Here is a 23,649-nt window from a genome sequence, read left to right on the forward strand (position 1 = left end):
ATGTACTTATGTAACAAGGCGAATATGAGAAATTTTGATTAAATCGTGTCTAAAATAGAAAATTGATGTATTTCATGATATATTTTGGAAAAATTCCCCTTTCTACAGCATTTTATAGTATTCCAACTTTAGATAGAGTATATGCGAGTAACATCAGCGAACCGACCTGTTCGAACGTATTTTGTCCAGCTTTTTGTATATAAAATACAAAAAATGTTTCACTTACACACTATAAGGGTCGCATTGACCATAACAAAATTTTGCTGCCGTGCCGTTCAAATTCTAGTTGACCAAAAATGTTGATCAACCATATCAATCGAAAGAGATTTTAAACTTTTTTTACGTCTTGGTTCGAATCTCCTATCTCATTGCGTCTTCACACAAGAAGCGTTCGAAACTTCATATGGGGTCTCTCAGACCCACTTACGTGTTTAAGGATTAAAAAAGTTATAATTTTTCAAAAAATACTCTACATTTGTCATAACTTTGTTCACATATTTGCCAAAATTATATAGTTTCACAAGTATTATTACTATTTCACGTTTTAATCATACACTAGAAGGTTGAAACTTAGTAAAATTATTGTTGAAATCCATCTCATTACGGTGTACCCTTTAATAGAAGTGTAAAAGGGTGGCCCCATCATGACTATTGAGGAACAAAAAATTACGATATCGAATAAGTGTTAATTTAATTTTTAATTTAATAAATGTGATATTATTAATTCTTATTCAACTGAAAGCTGTTATCACCAAAAACTTATTCGGCACGCAGTTTAGAGAATTTGAAAAGTACATTGTTAGAAATGTTCTTAAATTTCATTAACTTTTAATGTATACTGGTGAATAAAATTGAAATTTTCTTTAACTGAAAAAATTATTAATGTACATGTTAATGAGATTTAAGTTTGTAACTTGAAAATTTAATGTATTGAAATTTAATATATTTTTTATTTAAGGATATAAATGACATTTCAATTAATCATAATTGAAATAATTATTAATGTTTATGTTAATAAAATTTAAGTTTCTAGTAATTTAAAAAGTATATTCATTAAAATTTAATACATTTTTAATTTAAAAAGTAATTCCATTACGATGAATATTTACGCTAAACGTTGTCTCAGGTTTGTAACATGGGAGTTAATGATCAACTGTGTCCAAATGAAAAGGTGACTTTTCAATTTAAACTTCGTAGGTTTATAGATTTGAGCAAATATTTTTTTTTTTTTTTAGTTGGTTGTACTGCTTTTGATATCTGTGCCAAATTTTATGTCAATATCTTCATTAGTTAACAAGTGACGCTCAATTTTGTGAACAACAAAAAGTAATTGTTTCGATTTTTACAATGTCTGATTTTCTTGAACAAAAAAATACAATTAAATTTTGTCTACGGAATGTAATTTTTGCTGCAGAAACGTTAAGGATGCTGCAGAAGGTAACCAGGCTATGGCGAAAAAAATGTTTACAAGTGATACAAACAGTTCCAAGAAGGCAGAGAAAGCGTTAATGACAAAGAGCTCCCGGACGAGAAAAAACATCAACTGATGAACAACACGTCAAGGAAATCAAAGATTTGCTGCTCAAAAATCGTCGATTGACAATTAGAGACCTTGCTGATACTGTTAGCATTTTAAAAGAATCAATCAACACCATTTTAAAAGATATTTTGGGCCTCAGACACGTAAAATCTCGATTGGTTCCAAAAACACTGAACTTCTTTGAAAAAGAGTGTCGTATTAATATATGTCTGTAAAGAAATGATTTCGGACTATAAAGCAGTCATGTTTCTGCAACATCCTTAACTTTTCTGCAGCAGAAATTTCATTCCGTAGATAAAATTTAATCTTACTTCTTTGTTCAAAAAAATTAGATATTGTAAAAATCAAAGCATTCACTTTTTGTTGTTCACAAAATCGAGCGTCACTTGTTAACTCAAGATATTGACAGGAAGTTTGGCACAGATATCAAAGACAGTATTACCATCCTACAAAAAAATTATTTGCTCAAATCGATAAACCAGCGAAATTTAAATTAAAAAGTCACCTTTTCATTTAGACACAGTAGTATATTATGATTTAAGAGAGTACAATTTATTGTATTATTTTAAGACATAAAATATTAAAGTTTCATTAACTAAGATTAAAATATAAAGAAAAAAAAATATTAGTTTCAAATTTAAAATATTTTGAAAAATATGACATAACAGCCAAATCTGTATACTCATAAAAAATAAGAAATATCTAAGGATAAATAAAATTTTCATAGCTAAAGAATCAAAGGGTTGGTATTGGCGTGGTACTCGATGCGTAAGTTTTTTACTGTTCAACTCTTCTGTTCAGCTTTACTTCAAATCTAAACTTTTATTAACGATATTACAAACGTGTGATTAGCTCAATGTCAGCGTATTAGGTTACCGTTCCGAAATCTTAAGTTCGAATCCCGCCGATGCATTTTCAAAATTATTTTTTAATAATGCGTAATTGTAATTAACGAAATAGGATATATGCAAAACAATGAATATAGATAAAATTATAAAAATAAAAATATCTGTTAAAAAAAAATAAGTTATTTTGGTTGTGCATTACTTTTCAGTTACACGTTTATTACATTCATTAACGCGTAAATTAATTCTTATAATATTATGTTCATTAAATTTAATACACACGTTCATCACATTTAAGACTGTTGTATCTTACTTTTCAATTATATCATTTATTATTTTTAATTTCGTGCATAACCACTTCTTCCTTTATGTTATTTAAAATTCATTAAAAAATTTCTAACATTATAAAATCACACGAATAAATATCGGCACTAATTGTAAGATCTAACTATGACCTTTAAGACACTTTGTATATTGAGTTTTTACATTATCGGTCAAGTAAGTTCTCTATTTTACCTTGAAAAAGTTTAGAAGTGCTCAAAACTAAAAATGACTTATAACAATTGTCAGCTATTGTGTATTGGCATATTAGCATTACTAAAAAAAAAACGATAAAATATTAAAAGAATAACTGCATGAGTAATTGTTAGAATTTGTCACCTAATAACGGACGTGATAAGGGTAGCCATAATGTCCACATTAGAGCCATAACACCTTCTCCTCTGCAATATGTATTTTATAAATTGAATTAAATTAATATATAAATTGTAATTCTCTATATCAGAATTATATTTTTATTATATATAATTATTATTGTTATATGATAAAATGCGGTAATCATGGAGTGAGAGTTGCTAAAGATCCAGGTTAAAATCTATTCAGAACATATCAGACTTTCCGCTACGTTTCGCATGGAAGGCAATGGCAAACCACTGAGTACTTTTGCTAAAACAGTATCCATGGAGCATGTATGAGCATGGAGACCATGATCTTCCAGACTTGAGAGAGAGAGAAAGAGAGAAAAAGAACGAGAGAGAGAGAGAGAGAGAGAGAGAGAGAGAGGAGGAGGAGAAGGAGAAGGAGAAGAGGAGGGAAAAAAGAGAGAGGTGATAAAATTTACATAATAAAACATATTTTGATGCTCTCATTTTTTTATCTTCTTTCTATCAACACATGTATTTGCACAAATATTTAGAATTTAAGAATAATTTAGTTCTGAAATAGTTTATATAAATCTAATTTATATTATAAACATTTTCTCTGAACATTCTTGAAGATAAAAAAATATTCGAACTTTTCTGAAATTTGATTAAATTGATTTTATTTCTACATTTTATGTAGATTTATAAAATAACCTCCAATATATTTCTAGGATATTCTCATATTTTCAACAGACATTTATGGAACGTTCATAGAAAGTGTTTATGTTAACTGTGTATGTACACATAAATATACACGCAAGCGTATGTAATAAAAAATGATAAGTTACAATATATAATGTACAGTGCGCGCGCGCGTGTGTGTGTGCATGCGCGTGTGTAACAATCGAATTAAAATTGTGAAAATATGTCACATGATAGCATATAACCACATGTACACACGCACACGCATGCACGCACACGCAGGAGAAGGTGGTGTATTATGGCCACCTGATTACATTTTATACAATAACTTTGATAATAATCCATATTTTATAATATAAAATAGAATTTTAATTTTAATATAGAATTATATTGAAATTTAACGATTGTATTCATCAAAGTGTTGTTTAATAGATTTTAGACTCAAAATTATGAAATATTTATATATTGAACATTATTTATAAAAATATAGAGACATTGCATAATGAATCAAAGAGAAACAGAAGTGGTAATATAACTCATCAAAAAATAAAACATAAAAATTGGGTTAAATTGGTGTAAAAAAAACACAGTATTTTCTTATAAAATTATATAATTTTAATCGGTTTTTCATTACCAGTAAATAACTTACTAATTATTACATACTTTCATTTCTAGAGGCATCATTAGCTTTCATGCTAATCTCATATTTACACTTTTTTTCTGATTGAAAATCTTTTGCAACTAATCTCCGAAAAGTACTTCTGAAAACTTCAAACAATGTGCTGCTTTTCTGTAACTTAATTTTTGTTCTTACACTGTCAATTGCTAGTTGCACTTTTGCACTTTGCATCCGATGTCTTTCTTTGTTTTTCTTTTAAAATACGTTGCTATCTTAGCATCACAAAATATAATATAGTAATGAATTGTTACATAAGTTTGGTTGTTTTATCTTTTTTTTTTTTTTTCATTGAAACAGTACAATGAATAAAAAACCGAATAAACTTATGTAACAACTCAACATAATGCAATAAAAAATATTGCTATAAATTATAAAAAAAATAAAATATTGCAAATTGCATACATTCCTGCTCATAATCTCTTCCTGCTCAATACTAAAAATCTAACGTAAATTATAAGTTAGAAGTAGTGACAATCAATTTACCAAAAATTACTTGGATATGAAAATCTCAAAAATAGTAATTACCAGCAATCTTAAAGGATGTCATTAATGAAATGTTACGCTATTGTTTAATTTTACATAATTAAAATGTATATAGCCGAATAAAACGTTAAATAACAAAAAAGCACAAGTGTATATACATTCGTGTGATAATACGCACAAATTAAAAAAGGAAAAGGAAATATGTGTAATAATGTTAAAATATAATTCGAAAAAATTTCAAAACGCTCGAAATTTAAAAAACCTTAAAATAAACATCTTGTGTTATATATTTACGCACCTACATAATGACAAGCTATTAAATAAGTAATTCTATAATTACTAAAATTTGTCATCTAATAACGGAGATAATACGAATGACTATAGTACTAACATGGCACATAATATCAACTTCTCCTCTAAATATTTATATACACATACATTACACACACGTGTGTGCGTGCGTGCGTGCGTGTGTGTGCGCGCGCGCGCGCGCGTGTGTGTGCGTGCGTGTGTGTGCGCGTATGCGTGTATGTGCGCGTGTGTGCATGTACACGAAAAAAGCAGTGGTTGACTTACACAAAAATTTGATGGACAACCAGATTAAATATATGGAATATGGAAAAACTTTTCATGTGGTTGCTTGAACCGTAGTACAATGGTTGAATGATTTGTATTAGAACAATGACGATATCTAGTTGCAATTATCAGACTGTTTCTTAAATATTTAATTATAAATGTTTTAATGGCAACTGCATCATTTAGTTACTTCAGATAAATTATGTAGATATAGTATGAAGACAAATGATTGTTATAGTTCGTAGGTCATTGCAAGTACAACTATAAAAATAGTTACAATTTCTATTATAGTTATAATAAACAGATGTTTTAATATTTTTAATAAAAAAATTCGAAAAAAATAATATATGCAAAACTTGATTTAAAATATTCAAATAAATTAAATGGGCTAGAGAACCGTGACGATTGTTGGTGTTAAACAAATGTGTAAAAACAATATCAAAAACTAGCTACATTTGTATTAAATAAATTGTATTATATATATGAAAACATACGATTTTTTTACTAACAATCTTCTTCAATGTTTTTATAATTAGACTTGTGCGTGACTTATGTAGCCACATCGTATCTATTACTACAATTCAGTTTAAAGTTAATAGTTAATAGTTCAAACCTCTTCGTAATGTAAAGCTCGCTAAATTGTAATAATAAATACGATATAATGATATTGTAAGTCACACACAAGTCCGATTATAAGAAGAAAACCGTTAGTAAACAGATCGAACTGTATGTTTTATATAATACATTTTATTTAATACGAATGTAAATATAGTTTTTGTTGTTTTTACACATTTATTTATCACCAATTATTACGGTTTTCTAGCTTTGAGTATATAGACATGGTGGAGGAATTCCATTGTTTTCCATAGGACATGTGTCCTATTTGTATAAGAAAGATATACAAGCTATATTCGTCCTCTCTGCGCATGTGTTGCCGCTTCTTCTTCTAAAGTGTCGACTTCATTGCGTTTGCACTACAAGTTTGACACTGTTCGACACTTTCTACTCTTTGTTGGTTCAATATACTATTTATATATTTTTTTATTTCAATATATTAAAATTGGTGATAAAAATGCATACAAACAGGACAGATGTATATTGTGTTTTATGCGGCAATCGCAAGAAATCGATTTTCTATCATGCGCAAGTAAATATACGTATATTATTTGTACCTATTACATTAAACGTAAAATATGGTAAAATGTAGGCTAAATTTTGTGCCGGTTTAATAAAATTTTATAAATACAATGCAATATTTTATATATATTATAAAATATTTCATATACAAGGTCATCAAAAAGTATCGAACCCCTTGATTATTTTGAAAACTAAGCATTTTAGAAAAAAGTGTTTCAGATAAAAGTTGTAGGATTTTAAAAGATCTACTTACTAATTTTATCAGTTTGACCTTGGATGGCGTCGGCAAAGTCATATCAAAGTCACATTAACTTTTTTAAATAAAACACCCTATTTTTTTATTTTAGAATCTAATAGCTGGTGTCAAGAGCTTTCCAAAACTCTACAAGAAAGTTTATTTTCGTTAAGTATTTTCCGAGTTGTGGGGCTTAAAAGCTACAATGTACTGTAACTTTCAAGCGTTATAACTCGGAAAGTACTTAACAAAAATAAACTTATTTATAGTGTTTTGAAAAGTTTTCGAAATCGACTACGAGAAAATGCAATAAAAAATATAGAATGTTAGGGTAGTACCGATACCCTTTAATTAGGAAACTATCGATACTCTAATGTTATATCTTTTATTGCATTTTCTTATAGTCGATTTCGATAACTTTTCAAAACACTATAAATAAGTTTATTTTCGTTAAGTATCTTCCGAGTTATGACACTTGAAAGTTACAGTACACTGTAACTTCCAAGCCTCACAACTCGAAAAATACTCAACAAAAATAAACTTTCTTGTAGGATTTTAGAAAGCTTTTGATACCAGTTATTAGATTCTGGAATCAGAAATAGGGTATTCCATTTAAAAAAATTAATGTAATTTCGAAATGACCTTGGCAACGCCATCCAAGGTCAAACTGATAAGATCAGTAAATAAATCTTTTGAAACCTTACAACTTTTATCTGAAATGCTTTTTTCTAAAATGCTTAGTTTCCAAAATGATCAAGAGGTCTGATAATTTTCGATGACTCTGTATGTATTATTAATAATACAATTAATTACAGATTATATTAACAGATTCCCCAAAAGGAACTTCGTAAACAATAGCTAGCATTCTGTGAAATTGATGAACATGTTCTCAGTACGGCTACTAGACTATGTTCAAATCATTTTCATAAAGAATTGAGGAAAAAAGCAATAAAAGTATCATGCTAAAATCCAATGCTGTTCCATCTATTTATATAAAGACGTCTAAACTGTCAAATTCTGCTCTTAATAAAATTAATAATAGCACCAAACAGAAATATAATGCTAAGAGAATGTAAACATCCATTGCGATTATCAATTACAAGTAATAATGAATAATTACTGATTTTATGTATTTGCTTACAATAAATTAGAAATAATTAATAACTTAATAATTGATTGACTTTCTAGATATTTCAATGATAGATACTCAAAGTGCTCTACAGATTTCTGAAATCAGTCATCACAATGTCAAATACCTCCCCAAAGTCAATATCTCAATTTATTAATGTGGGACCATCTACACCTGTGAGAGATAAAGTTACTTTGTACTCAAATTGGGAAACACGAAGAGTCTACGGGAACCTCGTTGTGTGTGTGTGTGTGTGTGTGTGTGTGTGTGTGCGCGCGCGCGCGTGTGTATGTGTGTATGTGTATGTGTGTGTCAGTGAAATTAGAACCACATTTAGCTACATCTAGGAAAGCTAGAAGGGCTTTGCAGTTAGCAAAATGGACTATCGCACAACAACGACAAAAAATAAAAACTTTGCAGCAAGTCCGCAATAGATTAGTGGCTCGTATCACAACGATGAAAGATTTAATAAAACATTAAAAAAGAAAAAAATTTATTATCTGAAGAGACTGCCACAAATTTGCAGGTAAATCTAATTAATGTAGAATGAGTCGTAGAGTCAATTTAATTTTGTTTAGTTTTTTTATCGCAAGCTTATCGTATCTATGGTGGGGTAAGTAAAGAACTTGTTACATCGGACTGTCATAGATAGGGTTGGATTTTCAAATCAAACTGCAAAGATTTACAAGTCTACGATGTAAGAAAGCATAATTACATATTTGTATTGTTGAAATGTATATTTAAATTAATATTATGATACATTATTTGATTATTAAGATAACTATTTTATTACTATTAAGTAATTAATATAATAGTAATTATATTAAGTACTTAATAATAATAATTAATCAGTAAATAGTAAAGATAATTAGTAAGATACCTATCAATAAATGGAACAAAATATTAAATTTAAGTAAAAATCTCATTTAAGATATATTTTGAGTATATAAATGAATCAATCGTGTTAATATCAATCCAGATTTTTTTCATGATATTATCTTTTTTTATCATAACATTATTAGCATTTGTAACTGTGCCTGTTATAAACTGAATTTATTTTATATAATACATTACTTTCTACACATCTAGGCAGAAATTCCAGAAGACATAAATCATATTATAAAACAGAAAAAAAGTTTAAGAAAAATTCTGCGGAATTAAGATTATTCACTCTAACATTCAATTTTTATTCACCAAAAGCTTACGCATATGTACGTAAAACATTCCGAAATCTTCCAGAAACCTCGACCATACGTAAATGGTATTCCGTGATAGACGGCCGGCCAGGATTTACAAATGAAACACTAAATGCATTAAAATTTAAAGTTCGCAATACAGACGTTCCAATCTTGTACAATTTAGTAGTTGACGAAGTATCAATTCGACGGAAAATAGATTACAACGAAAACCGATATTATGGTTATGTCAATTTAGAAGATAATAACTGTATGTTACAAGCAATGTTAATAATCTCCAACAAGCTACAAACGCGTTAATTTTCATGGTAGTGGCATTAAATAGTCATTGGAAAGTTCCAATAAGCTACTTTTTAATAAATTCTTTAAGTGGAAGTAAGACAGCTAGCTTGTTAGAAAAGTCCCTGGAACTACTTTATGACACTGGAGTTATAGTACATTCGTTAACGTTCGATGGAACTAGTGTTAATTTTAGCATGTGTACGAATTTAAATGCCAATTTTGATTTAGATGTGCACTTTAAACCCTACATTCTGTCACAAAAGAAAAAGTATTCTGCTTCTTGGATCCTTGCCATATGCTCAAATTAGTTAGAAATGGTTTAGGAAATAAGTTAATTTTAGGTCACAATGAAAGCAATATTTATTGGGATAACATTGTCTTCCTACAGAAACTTCATAGTGAGGGTTTAAAGGCTGCTACTAAATAAAAATCATACTATAAATGTAAAACTGGCTGCTCAAACTCTCAGTGCAAGTGTCAGTACAGATCTAGAATTTGCTAATCAATATTTTCCATCGCAATTTGATACCCCAAAAGAGACTGCTTTATAATTGTTCTTTCAATGATGCATTTGATATATTAAATGTTAGATCACAATTTTGTAAAAGAAATAAGTGTAATATAGCTTTAAAAAGTGAAAATTTTAACGAGTTAAAAATATATGCTGTTGACATAATTAAATATATAAAAGAGTTATATATAAAAGAGAAAGGTTTCAATATACCAGTTCTTCAAAGTAATAGGAAAGTTGGTTTCTTTAGATTCATTATATGCTCAATTAATATGTCCGATTTGAAATTCTACAATAAAGAGGACTCCAATATTTATTAACGCATAAACTAAGTCAGGATCATCTAGAAACATTTTTTAGCACGCTCCGTAGCAAAGGAGGATTTAATAATAATTTTGCTGCACAGCAATTTGAGACTAGTTATAAAAGATTACTAGTAAGGCATGAAATTGAAGCTGCAACTAAGGGTAATTGTCTCATTAACAATGTCCAAATTTTATGTGTCGTCAGCAACAAGTAATGTAAGCGATGGCTTATTCAGTAAAATAGATGACGTACAATTATCTGCTGATATTTTTCACCATGATTACTTGTCAAGATTATAGACACTTAGTCCATATGTCAGTGACGTGGTTAAATAGATTAGTGAATTTGTTATAAAAAAATTATTACGGCGTATTTGTCACGTTTGTTCAACATTTCTTACTGCAAAAGCCATAGACTCAATTTTAATTACTGGTAAAAACAGAGGTAATTTAATTTTACCATCAAAGGACGTTATAAAAATAACACAATGTTGTGAAACAGTTATTTGATCCAACTATAATATAATTCACACTAGAAATAATATTAAAAAAATATTAACTATGAAAATATTTAGTAATATTTGCTATTCAGTATTTAATGAGAGTGCAATGTCAGAACACATAATGCAGCAAGATATATTTAACAATCACAAAATAGAACTTATTAAAAGCATAATTACAATTTATATTAATTTGCGTTTATTCCATGAGGCTAAGTGCTAAGTGCGTTACCAATTCAATACACAAAGAGTATATTAGACATGAGTACAAAAAAATTGATTCATTTTAAACATAAATAAAAACTATTTTCTTATGTATAATGGTATATAATTTTTATTTACTCCTGTATAAATTTATTTACTCTTTATTTTTATTTACTATTTTCTTATGTATAATGGTGTTAATTTTTATTTACTCCTTTATTATTACATCCTAGTACAATGTCGTTTCTAATAGGTTTTGTAACCTATAGCTGAAATATAAATTATTTGAAACCTTATGTCTTTTATCACCAATTGATATGTCAATATATCACTATCTTAACACAGCAATTCTAATATTAAAGCACATTCCAAAACATCTTCAAGGAAAATTTTACTCGATATAATATAGTATACATTATATTTACATACTACACATTTTAAGTCAAATTTTCCTCGGAATGCACGTTTCGGAACTTAAGTATAGAAAGGATGCGTTCATAGAGACGCTATTAGCGCTATTTGCGTCATTTTATTCTTGTCTTACATCTAATAAATGATCGACACAAACAGTGCTAATAGTATCTTCCCGAACGCGTCCAAACCTCAAAGGTCTAAACTGGTGTAAGCGACGCATGCGCAGAGAAGACGTACATAGATTGTATACTTTTCTCTCTCGCACAAATCTTGGACACACTTTCAGTACTATCATTCCCCCTCCATGTCTATATACGCTAAGCTCTCTAGCCCATTTAACTTATTATTTAAAATTTGAAAAAATTTCAATAAATCTGATACCATACTATGTAAAATTATAGTACATGCATTACAATTTCACAATTGTAATGCATGTATTACAATTTTATACAGTATATAAGTAATGCAAAGTATCAGATTTCTTTGGAATTTTTAAGTTCCTAAATTTTTCTTGTGAATAATGAAGTTGTGGAATATGTAGACACAATCTAAAGTAGAAGAGATATATGGATAAATATAATTTGATAAACCAATTTGTGATATAATATGAACAATTAAGAAATTCTGAGTAAAATTACTTACTCATATAACTAGAAATTTTGACAATTTAGACTGAATTCTGATAACTTTACTTCTTAAGTCGCTTTCGTTTTCTGAAATTGTTGCTTTATAATATGGCATCACAATTAATGCAACAAATAGACAGCTTATCAAAGGTAAATAACCTCCTAAGTTGTGATTGTCACTACCAGATCACGTGTAACAACATTGCAGTTGACATATCAAACTAAATAAATCATATCAACCATACACATACCTATCATATAAAAATAACTAGGATAATGTAGCTATATTACTTAGAACTGAATATTTCTGGTTGCGTGTACCATATTTTTTCTGTGTGTATACACACACACACACACATGCACACACACACACACACACACACATACAATTTCAGTATTTGACATTTTACACAATTATGGATAAACTGTACTATTGTGATAGAGATGATTTTCATGCCAAGAACAGTTTATATGTGTAGTTTCTTTCTAATAAATAAAATACGAACATGCTGTATTGTAGCCAGCCATGCTTTTATAGCAAAGTGAATTGATACATATCACGTTTATACGATAACCTTTATATTAAATTAATGGAAATGACAAAAGACACAAATATATATATCTCTTAGTAAACACTGTAGATCTTTTAAAATTAGTTTGTGAAGATCAAAAAGCAAAATGCATAACAGAAAAACAAATGTAAACTATTTTAAATATAACTAGTGAGATTCAATAGAGAAATATTAAATAATAAAGCATTTTGTTAGAGTTAAGTTGTAATAAAACGTCATACACTTCTCACTTGCATGTGAATTAAGCTTAAATATGAGTCACATGTCCCATTTTTACACACATTTAATTTCAAATATTTAATTTTATACATTTAATTATTTTATTATTACAAATTACTGTTATGTATTATTCCAAACATATATAGTAACAAAAACTTTTCTATTAAATAATATGTAATTTAGATTTGTGTTCTCAAACTGAAGAATGTTAACACAGCTTTGAAACACTTAAAATTTATTTATCTTCTATTGAATTAAATTTTTTACCTTTCATTATTATAATACTTGTTTATTTTAAATAAAACTCTCAGTATATTATAAAAGAAATATATTGCAATAACTATTCCGTTTTATAGTAAATATATAAGTAAATATATAAGTGGAACGCAATGCCAATGTTTCTTGTGCCGAATCACGATTTCTCCTAGTGTACTACAATCTGTTCCACAAGAATATGGCAGCATAAAAAATATAAATAATCTGAAAAATATAAATATAAAAATAAAAATTCTCTTCGCATTTTAGAAAATATACCATAAAGACTAGTGCGCAATTATCTAATAATAGATCCAGTTACCTCTATTATCAATAATTGCCTTTTGTCCATGCTTTCGACAATCTTTTCTGCATATTCTCATGACAGAAACCACTATATCTGTTGAATCCTCATCGTAAGCTGCTTCAAATTGAATGTGGATTTTTCCTGAAGATTTTAATTGAAGATACAACTACAGTGCATAATTTAGGATATTATAAGTGACTAACAAGAAACACTGCTGCATACAGCTTTAAATATTTTGCATTTATCTTGAAAAAAGTCTATTGAAACGACACCAATGTTCAATATAACGATGAAATATATACTGTGCCAAAGAGCCTGCTTTAGAGTTTTCGACAGACTTTGGAAGATAAAGCTATGGTTATTTTTCACAAAATTATGCCATATACATTCTTGTGGAACAGATTATGCATCAATTTTTTAAATGTTCAACAATTCTCATTAAAGATAACTTTATACTATTAGCATTTACAATGGCGTTTTTTATATTAATTGATTGAAATAATTATTTAATAACGGATTGTTCCATCTTCCTCATTTATTTGAGTTATATTATATTTGAGTATCTTTGGAATCCTATCATCTTTTAACATATTTTTTACGAAGTCATTAAAAACCAATTATAATAAATTTCTAGTTCGTTTACTTCCTTCTCTCTCTCTCTCTCTCTCTCTTTCTCCCATTTCCTCTCACTTTTTTCTCCCTTTCTGTTCTCGCCTCCTTCCGTCCTTCCTATTGCTCCCTCCTCCTCTCTATATTTATCTATCTCCCTCTTATATTCTTGTCCCTTTTTCCCTTGTCCACGAATAACTCCCACTACCTCACCAATAACTACGCCCTGCATAAACATGATTGTAGCGCAATTTGCAAATTATCAAAAAATTATATCCATAAATACTCTGTATTAATTAAGAATTTAAAAATGCTTCTCGATTGATGTAGACAAATCAGTATTTTTCTTAATTTTGTTACTGAAGCTCCCTGCCCAGCATTTTTAAATCTGCTGCCTCGAAATTCTATTTTGACATGGCTTGATCTCACGAAAGGATGACATTTTGTGTGCTTCTCTCTTTTTCTTTGTCTCTCTCTTGTATCTTGTCTCTTGCTTCCTTTTCTTTTTCTCAAAAATATACCTTCGTTGATTCGAGGAAGTACTGACTTTTGTCGTACAATAACTTGCGGCGATTATTACGCGAGACAAACTACTATAGGAGGGTAACGCCCGTGTAGACATCGCAGCCGGTTCGTCCCCGGGATAAGCCTGCAAACTCCATGATCGCATGCTTTCTGTAGTCAATTCGAGCGAAAACGAGTCACCGGGCCCCAAGGCCCGGCGCCGTTTGACACAAGGACGTCGTCTGATTGTCGAATTTAGCTCTTGCTCCGTACGTGTATCGATAAAAATAAGCACGACAGAAGAGTGATGCGCGAAAAGTACTCGATTCCAAGAACACAACACTTCTTCAATAACCATGCACGCCGGCCGGCCGTTGTGCACATACTGAAGTACTGCTAAGTGCTACTGGACCCGAGCGCTGAGTAGAGAGAGAGAGAGAGAGAAAGAAAGAAAGAGAAAGACTCACTCGGTCGACGTTCGCGACCTCGGTCGTGCTCGGCTGTCTCCGTGCCCTATGCTTTGGCCCTGTTCGCCACGCAGCCACGTTATTTCCCTGCGATCTCTCCAGTCTCCCTCAATCGTCTATCGTCGATATATACGACAAAGACTTCAAATGAGAGGCTCTCACTACGCTATGAACTCTTGCCGCGAAAAGCTGGTGAACGACAATCTGCCATTGCCGCGTAGAAAGGGAGGGAATCGGTGCGCGAGGAGAAAGGATCAATAACAGATCTCTCCCTACTCTCGTGAAACACAACGTAGAGTAAATGTGTGCGAGTACGCACGATATTTACATATGGATAGACAGATGGGCGTACCTTGCCAATAGCTCATTTTCCTGGAGCAATTTTCCGAGCATTTTTGTCGTTGTAAGACAGGTGAAAACACATTTATTCGATTGTTGAAATCATAAAAACAACGCTTCATGTGAACAACATTTAAGGGGTATGACCTCCCTGATAGAGTGTAAAATAATATTTAAGACTTACAAATGTAAGATTTTTTAAAAATTAACTACTATGTAGAATTCATTTATATTTTATGAGTATAGTATATGTACAATGTGTATATTTATATTTTATAGGTATAATATACAATATTTAAACTGTAAATTTAAAAATTTTTAAAGAGACCGATTAAAAGTTTAACGTTTCAACAGTAACGAAAAAATCACATTATTGTTTAACAACAGTTTGACAGATCGCTATTATGTCTCCGCTAATTTTATAAAGGTTTTTATAATGAAAAATGTATATTTTCAATTATTCTGAATACCTACTTGTAAATAGGAGAGGCGAAGAAAGACGCTTTAATATGAGTATTAGCAAAAAAACTTATATATAAGGTGTGTCTAAAATCTGTAGAACTTTACCCATTATATTCTAAAAATAGTTCAAAATCAAGAAAAATCGCGAAATACGCGTGTGATCATTTCAAGGGGCTACTCTTTTTTATGGGGGAGATTACAAAGGACTCCCTAGGAAAACTAACTCAAATATTTTAAATAAAACTCTTCATATTGTAATACATTATTTGGAAGAGCATAAAAAAAGAAAATTTTTGGTACAAAACAAAGATTGATACATTAACCCGTTTAGGCGTTATTTAGAATCAACATTAGAAAAGGTCAATTTTCAATAAATTGTTACTCCTCCCTGACGAAAATAGTATGTTTATAAGATATTTAAGTGTTGAGCAAATGTTTAATTGAAGTTTTAAAATAATTATTAAAATATTTATAAGATGGAAATATAAACATGGAATTGTTTATGAGATGTTCACAATTGTTTAATAGACGTTCGAAAAGTATTATATGTTTTCAGAATGTTCAAAGCACTTTACAAAACACCCAAATATTTGCAAAACATACAAAATTTTAAAAACATACAACACTTATATTAAAACATTTATAACATTCTGAAAATATACAACATTTTTCGAACATTTGCGAACATCTCAAACAATTTCATGTTTAAATTTCCATCTTATAAACACTTTAATAAATATTTAATAAATGTATTATTTTCGCTAGGGATTCAAAAAATTTTTTAAGTCTTAATAATCCTATTAAAAAATAAAGCATAAAAATTTTTCTAACATTAAAATATACCTAATTAAAACCTAACCTAACCTAACATTAAAATATAACATCGCACCAGTGAATAAGAGTTAAAATCTGTAAATACATGTGTAGACGAAGAAATAAATGCTCAATACTGCGATAAAAGTAATACAAACCTTGGTAAACCCTGGAGAGACTGTTACAATTTTTCAACTGTCCATTATAGCGTTTCTAACGAATGACAACGGGCCCATTGTAGTGTTTAGTGAGGACAGATTGCATATAAATATAAAAGTACTATGAGTTTAGAAGATTTTTTGTAAATGTCAAGGAAATTATTGACAATTAAAGTTTAAACAGCAAACAGTAAGACCGACATTACAGTTTAAAGATTAAGCTGTAGAACGATTTTCGCAGAATTCTTCTTCGCCACGATAAGATCGGACGAGTGTAACATTTTCGAGAGCAGGAATAGTTTGAAATCAAAAAGTAAAATATTTTTTTATAAACAGATGTAACAATGTAAAGTAGGATTTTTTAAATTGAAAAATATAGAAGTCAGCTCGATTTGAAAAAGAATTTGGCCTTAAAATAAGTACATTAAAAAATTCGTTAAAATAAATGGATTAACACATCAAAAAAATTTAAAAATCGTACACTACGGGATTGACAATCTTCTTAAGAATATTCCTATTAAAAATAAAATCAATTAAATCATTAGTTTTGAAAAATAGTTTACATTTATTTTGGAAAACATAATTTTAAGAAAAACACAAAATAAATTCGAAATTTTTTTTTATAAAATGGCCTTATTTTTAATCAGCTATGCCAGCATTATAAAGTCTTGTCTTCAACTTTTAGAAGTTTGTTTTGATTTCTTTTAATATAATAATATCCAATGTTTTTAAGCCATTTTTGTAGCTTACACTCCAAATTTCCGTATTAATGACATGCACGTTGTTAATTTCTTGGCATATTGCCTTAATTTCAAGCCTATAGTATGCATCAGAAGAAAATTTTGAATGCTATCTACGATGCAATTTTAAAGATCTTTATGTCATTATTTTCTATTTTGAAGTCATTTTCCAAAATTATTGATTTAAAATATTGCTATTTTGTGTAAAACTTGCTTTACATTTAATATAAGATAGGCCAAGTCAGTCATAGTAAGATCTTCGTGTTAAAATAATATTTCATATGTTTCAATTAAAACTCCATTCTTTCGGTTTCAAACACAGCTATTGAAAATAGAACATAATTAAATTGAAAATCAATTTAATAATACTGATGCTAATTTGCATCTCTAAAATCTCTTCATTCTAAAGAAAGTGAAAAATTTGTTACGAAAAATACTCTTCCTGGACAGTTGGGGGAACCAGGTTCAAATTCTAGTCAAGATAATATTTTTTGCAATAAATTTTTCACTTTCTTTGGGGAGGATTTTAGAGATGCAAGTTAGCATCAGTATTATTAAATTGATTTTTAATTTAATTATGTTTTATTTTCAAGAGCTATGTTTGAAAGCGAAAATAACGGTGCACAGTTCGTAATAAATAGAAACATGAAATATTATTTCAACAAAAATCTTGCTATTGATCGGCCTATTTTAAATTTGTTGTATACAATTTGTTGTCTTGAATCTATATAGCTCCTCTACTTTATTCCAGTTTGAGCCCATAATCTTAAATTCATACATTGATTTTCTAACATTTTCGACATCTTTTATAAGAGATGTCTTGTGCACATAATCTTTTAAGGTTCCTCTGCTTTTTGTCAAGAATATTAGGTATCTTTTCTTACAGGACAATTATGATGTTGTTGTTTTTTATTAATCAAAATTTTATAATAAAATGCTGCCTAGATGGCTTTTCTCATTTCTTCTTTGTTGTGAAAATTATTTCTGATAACTAGATCGTAATAAACAATTCATTTATTTAAAAAAATAATTAATGAGTCAAGCTAATTGTTAGCGCTTTCAAATTTTTATTTTAACCTTATAACATCAACACAAAACATAACAAATTTACACATAACAAATTTAAAATAATAACATCATTAAATGGTTATTTCGGTTTGTTATTATTGTTAGTGATTTTTAACAAACTTAGTATTGTAAATTACAGTCGCATTTTGCATTGTAATTGTATAGCCCAGTCAGATTTTTTTAGTTGGGAGCTGTGAGAATTTATATGATTTAAAAATGATCATAATTTGATTTTGAATGTTCAAATAGTATAAAGACTATTATAAATACAAATCTTGAAATGATGTAATAAATTGGAACGTGTAATAAGTTAAACACACACACCACACAAAGTAAAACATGAATTTGAGTATTTATATCAAAACTTTCAGAGTGGTCAGAGTGGTCAGAGTGGTCAAACTCCTTGTTTATATTAAGCGTTGGTTATAATATATAATTTGGAAATCACAATCAAATAAATATTATCAGTTGCTTTATTTATCATCAGTTTCCTCGCCTCTCACAAACTGAAGTGAGTTCTCTTATCGTCTCATCCCCATAATACTCTTTGAAAATAGTAAGAAAATATTCCATATATACAGCAGGATCGAGAATTCGCTTTCAAATAGAAAAATTGAAAAAGGGAGACTATTCGCAGTTTTTTGTTAGTTCTCACGTGATCATGTGTACGTACGTAGCAGAGTCTAGTATAAATGTAGTATGCGTAGCAGAACCTCGCGAACTGTCATGCGCTGTGTACATAGCCGAATCTCGTGAACTATTGCAGTGATATGACAAAGTAATAAACGTTATACGAAATTAACGTGGAAAACTAAAAGGTCCCATATACATTAAATAGTAAGAAAGATGTGTTGTGGAAGAAAACGCAAAAAAAGAGACAATTGTCAATATGGTTGCTGTTAGTTACATAAAAGAAAGAAAATATGAATAATGGCTATTTGAATGACGTGATTTTCCACTAAATTAATTGTTTTATGCTTATGAGAAATATGAGAAAATTACAACATGTAACATTTAGTTATGATAACATATCAATGATTGGAAATATGTTTTGTAATAAACAAGTATTTTGTATTTTCAAATCAAACGAGGATTTAAAATAATTAAAGTATAACGGAACAACACATATTACTTATAAGTCTGAGTTATACACATTTAGAAACATATAAAAATAAAAATAAAAAAACAAGAATGTTCCAAAAACAAAGTTATGGGAGTCAATTAAAGACGCAGTAAAGAGTTAAATTGTCGAAGAGTAAAATTACCCTTCCTGTAACTTACCCTTCCAATAAAAAAATAAATAGATGTAAAAAACGAAGCAACACTAGAGAAAATAATTGAAGATCACATAACATAATAATTCAAACAACAAAACAAATGATGGATATTCTACCTGTTGAGCAGCGACGAAGCATGTTTTATTTTTTAAAACTATGATGTATCTTTTCGATTGTTTTGAAAATTAAATATGATATTCTAGGTAAGTCGAAAATTTTATAGTAAAAAATGATGATACTATCTCAAGTACATTTAATAAAAAAATTTTTAAGTTTTAAAAACTTTTTCAATCTGCCAGGTGTATACATAAGTTTTTTCCGGTTTTTTGGTAAAAAAAAACACATAATTTTCAAGGGAAATTAATTTTTTTTTATTCAAAATATTGGCCACCGGCTTCTACACATTTCGCTCATCTTTCAGGTAATTTATGAATACCATGCCAGAAAAACTGCTTGTCTTTTGCGGCAAACCATTTGTCGAGCCATTTTCCAACTTCCTCGAAATTGCTGAAGTGCTGCTCTGCGAGCGCGTGCCCCATTGATGCGAAGAGGTGATAGTCAGATGGCGCCAGGTGGGGAGTATGTATGGCGGCTCCATTGGCAAGAGCCAATCAGATTACTAGTTTGAGTACCAGCCTTATGCTGGATTAAGAGAGTGGTTTTAGGAACGAGCGAGAGGTTTCAGGAAGGAGATCGATATGTACATCAAAAAAAGAAATAAAGAGTTTTGACACGTGTCCCAAGCATTCTGAACATATAGCTCTGAATCCCTTCCGATCGTTCACTGAGTCAAGTCATAAGTAGCAACAATCGTTCCGCAGTACGCTACAATTGGTGACCTCGCCCAAAAACACAGCATTTTGTGTAATTCTACACACTTCGAGTAACCTAACCAAGATGCCTACCGATAACGAGGGAGAGACCCAAGGCAATGCTGGAGGAAATAGCGCGCACATTTTCTCCGGGCGCATCGCAAAATTGCCCCCATTTTGGAAGGAGGAACCCGACCTTTGGTTCCTGCAGGTCGAGGCGGCGTTCGGAATTGCCGGAATAGTACGGGATGAAACCAAATATCAATACATCATCGCCCACGCCGACCCATTGTTCCTACCGCATATAACGAGCCTTCTTCGTCAACCTCCTGCAGAAAATAAATATGAGACTCTCAAACAGCGTGTCCTCGGAGCTTTTACTGAGTCAGAGGAAGTTAAGCTTCCCAAGGTATTACAGGGTCAACAACTTGGTGAGTCAAAGCCAACGCATTTTCTACAAAAAATCAGAAACTTGGCGCCTATACACGTTAGTGACTCAATCATTAAATCTATGTTCCTCGAGCAAATGCCGCATCAGCTACGACAAATCCTAGTAGCAAATACAGATCAGGACCTGGACGCCTTAGCCGCTCTAGCTGATAAGCTCATGGAATTCTCAAATCCGGCACGCCTCGTCGTGCAGCAAGTTAATCAGGCAGACCCTGACTCGTCCACGGATAGCAGCCTTGCTGCAATCATAAGGCGCCTAGACAAAATTGAAGCCCGCTTCACCAAAGCCAAGCGAAACAATAGAAGCCGCAGTGCATCACGTCCACGAACAAGCTCTGAAAGTAAGCAAAAGTCTGACAAATACTGTTTTTATCATCACAGATTCGGCGAAAACGCGCAGAAGTGTTCTCCGCCATGCTCTTGGAAACAACCAACGCCCAAAGCATTGGAAAACTAGTATCCTCGCCCCGAATCGAGACGGCCGAAGGCGAGAACTCACAAAAACGTCTCGTCATCACTGACAGAAGCAGCGGACTACGCCTTCTCATTGACTCTGGCGCCGACATATCTGTTCTGCCAAAATCCTTCGCCGGAAAAACAATTTCGCCAGCGAAATTTAAGCTTTTCGCAGCAAATGAATCCACCATCGAAACCTTCGGAGAAAAACTCGTCACACTCGATTTAGGAATACGCAGACCAATCAAATGGATGTTCACCATCGCAAACGTGCCGCAACCTATCATTGGAGCGGATCTGATCTCACAACACGGCTTGCTCATCGATCTTAAAGGCAAGAAGATTATTGATAGTCACATTAATCTCTCTTCACCTGCAATCTTCTCGCAATCCCGTGTACCAAGTGTCTCAACGATTAACAATCAACATTGTTATCGAGACATTTTGAAGGAATTCAACGACATCACAGTGCCTCGCCAATTCAACAAAGGAGCAGTCCACGGTGTTTACCATCACATTCTTACCACTGGTCCTCCCGTCGCTCAGCGAGCACGTCGGCTATCGCCTGAGAAACTACGCCAGGTAAAAGCGGAGTTTGAATTCATGATGGCTCAAGGAATCTGTCAACCGTCAACAAGCCAATGGGCAAGTCCACTCCATATGGTTCCGAAAAAGGACGGACATTGGAGACCATGCGGCGATTATCGCCGTTTGAACGCCATCACCATTCCGGACAGATACCCGATCGCCCATATTCACGACTTCTCTTATCGACTCCACGGGTGCAGCATCTTCACAACGTTAGACCTCACGCGAGCGTACTACCAGATCCCGGTGGCCCCGGAGGACGTTTCTAAGACAGCCGTGATCACGCCGTTCGACCTATTTGAATTCAAGGTGATGACATTCGGACTGTGCAACGCAGCCCAATCTTTTCAACGGTTTATAGACACAGCGCTAAGAGGATTAGGTTTTTTATACGTCTATATTGACGATATTATAATAGCTTCTCGAGACGCCGAAGAACACTTAAGACATTTAAGATTGGTGTTTGAAAGACTTCGCAAATTCGGCATCACAATCAATCTAAGCAAATGCGTCTTCGGAGCGTCAGAAGTTCATTACCTGGGCTATCGCATTTCAAAAGACGGTACTCAGCCTTTACCCGACCGCATTACTGCGGTTCAACAATTTCCAAAGCCAAAAACGTTTAAAGATCTCCGTAAATTCTTGGGTATTATTAATTTTTATCGACGTTTCCTGAAAAATGCCGCATCAGTTCAAACATATCTACACGCTCTGCTCGCGGGAACAAAGAAAAACAGCAACTCTAACATCAACTGGACTCAAGAAGCTACAAAAGCTTTTCACGATTGTAAGACAAATTTAGCGAATGCTACCTTACTCCATCATCCAAAGGAAGGTGCCACACTCGCGCTTTCTTGTGACGCTTCTAACAGTGCTATGGGAGCTACATTGGAGCAGTATAACAATCAACAATGGGAGCCCTTGGGATTCTATTCAAAAAGATTCTCCAAGGCTCAAAACTACAGCGAGAACTTACGATCGAGAGCTTCAAGCAATCTTTAGTGGCCTGAAATTCTTTCAGCATCTTGTCGAGGGTAGGGAGTTGGTGATTAAAACTGATCACAAGCCTATTACTTACGCTTTTAAACAAAAGTCAGAAAAAGCGTCACCTCGACAACTTCGACAACTCGATTTTATCAGTTCACCACGCATATAGTCCATGTTTCAGGCGCTGATAATGTTGTTGCTGACGCCTTCTCCCGCATCGACACTATTGCCATGCCAGTCACTGTCTCCACACAGGAGCTGGCAGCTGCGCAGCAAAAAGACCAAGAACTTCCAGACCTTCTCCGTTCTCCAAGAGCGCTCGACTTACGCCGAATCAGGATCGACAATACCGATTCAGCGTTGTATTGCGACGTGTCTACACAGGAAATACGTCCTTACGTGCCGCAAAGTTTACGAAAGCGCATATTCGACATGGCACACGGACTCTCGCATCCTAGCGGCCGAGCCACGAGGAAGATCATCCAAAAGAAATTCGTTTGGCCGGCTATGGCTAAGGACATCGCAGATTTGGCCCGCACCTGCTTACCCTGCCAGAAAAGC

The 23,649-nt window shown here is 31.6% G+C and overlaps 1 protein-coding gene across 5 annotated transcripts in view; it reads right to left on the reverse strand.

Moving 5' to 3' along the window:
- Positions 1-15,071, reverse strand: part of LOC105197919 (homeobox protein 2) — a 263,567-nt gene extending 248,496 nt beyond the window's left edge. For 4 of the 5 annotated variants that reach the window (XR_005575239.1, XR_005575240.1, XM_039451990.1 and 1 more), the window contains exon 1: positions 14,489-14,857. The gene's annotated coding sequence lies outside the window, so the exon portion shown is untranslated. Of the gene's footprint in view, positions 1-14,488; positions 14,858-14,938 lie in introns of those variants that run through there. The other variant, XM_039451994.1, reaches the window with a different exon arrangement.
- Between the last annotated feature and the right edge of the window lie 8,578 nt (positions 15,072-23,649).

Source organism: Solenopsis invicta, chromosome 1, assembly GCF_016802725.1.
Source record: "Solenopsis invicta isolate M01_SB chromosome 1, UNIL_Sinv_3.0, whole genome shotgun sequence".
Lineage (NCBI taxonomy): Eukaryota > Metazoa > Arthropoda > Insecta > Hymenoptera > Formicidae > Solenopsis > Solenopsis invicta.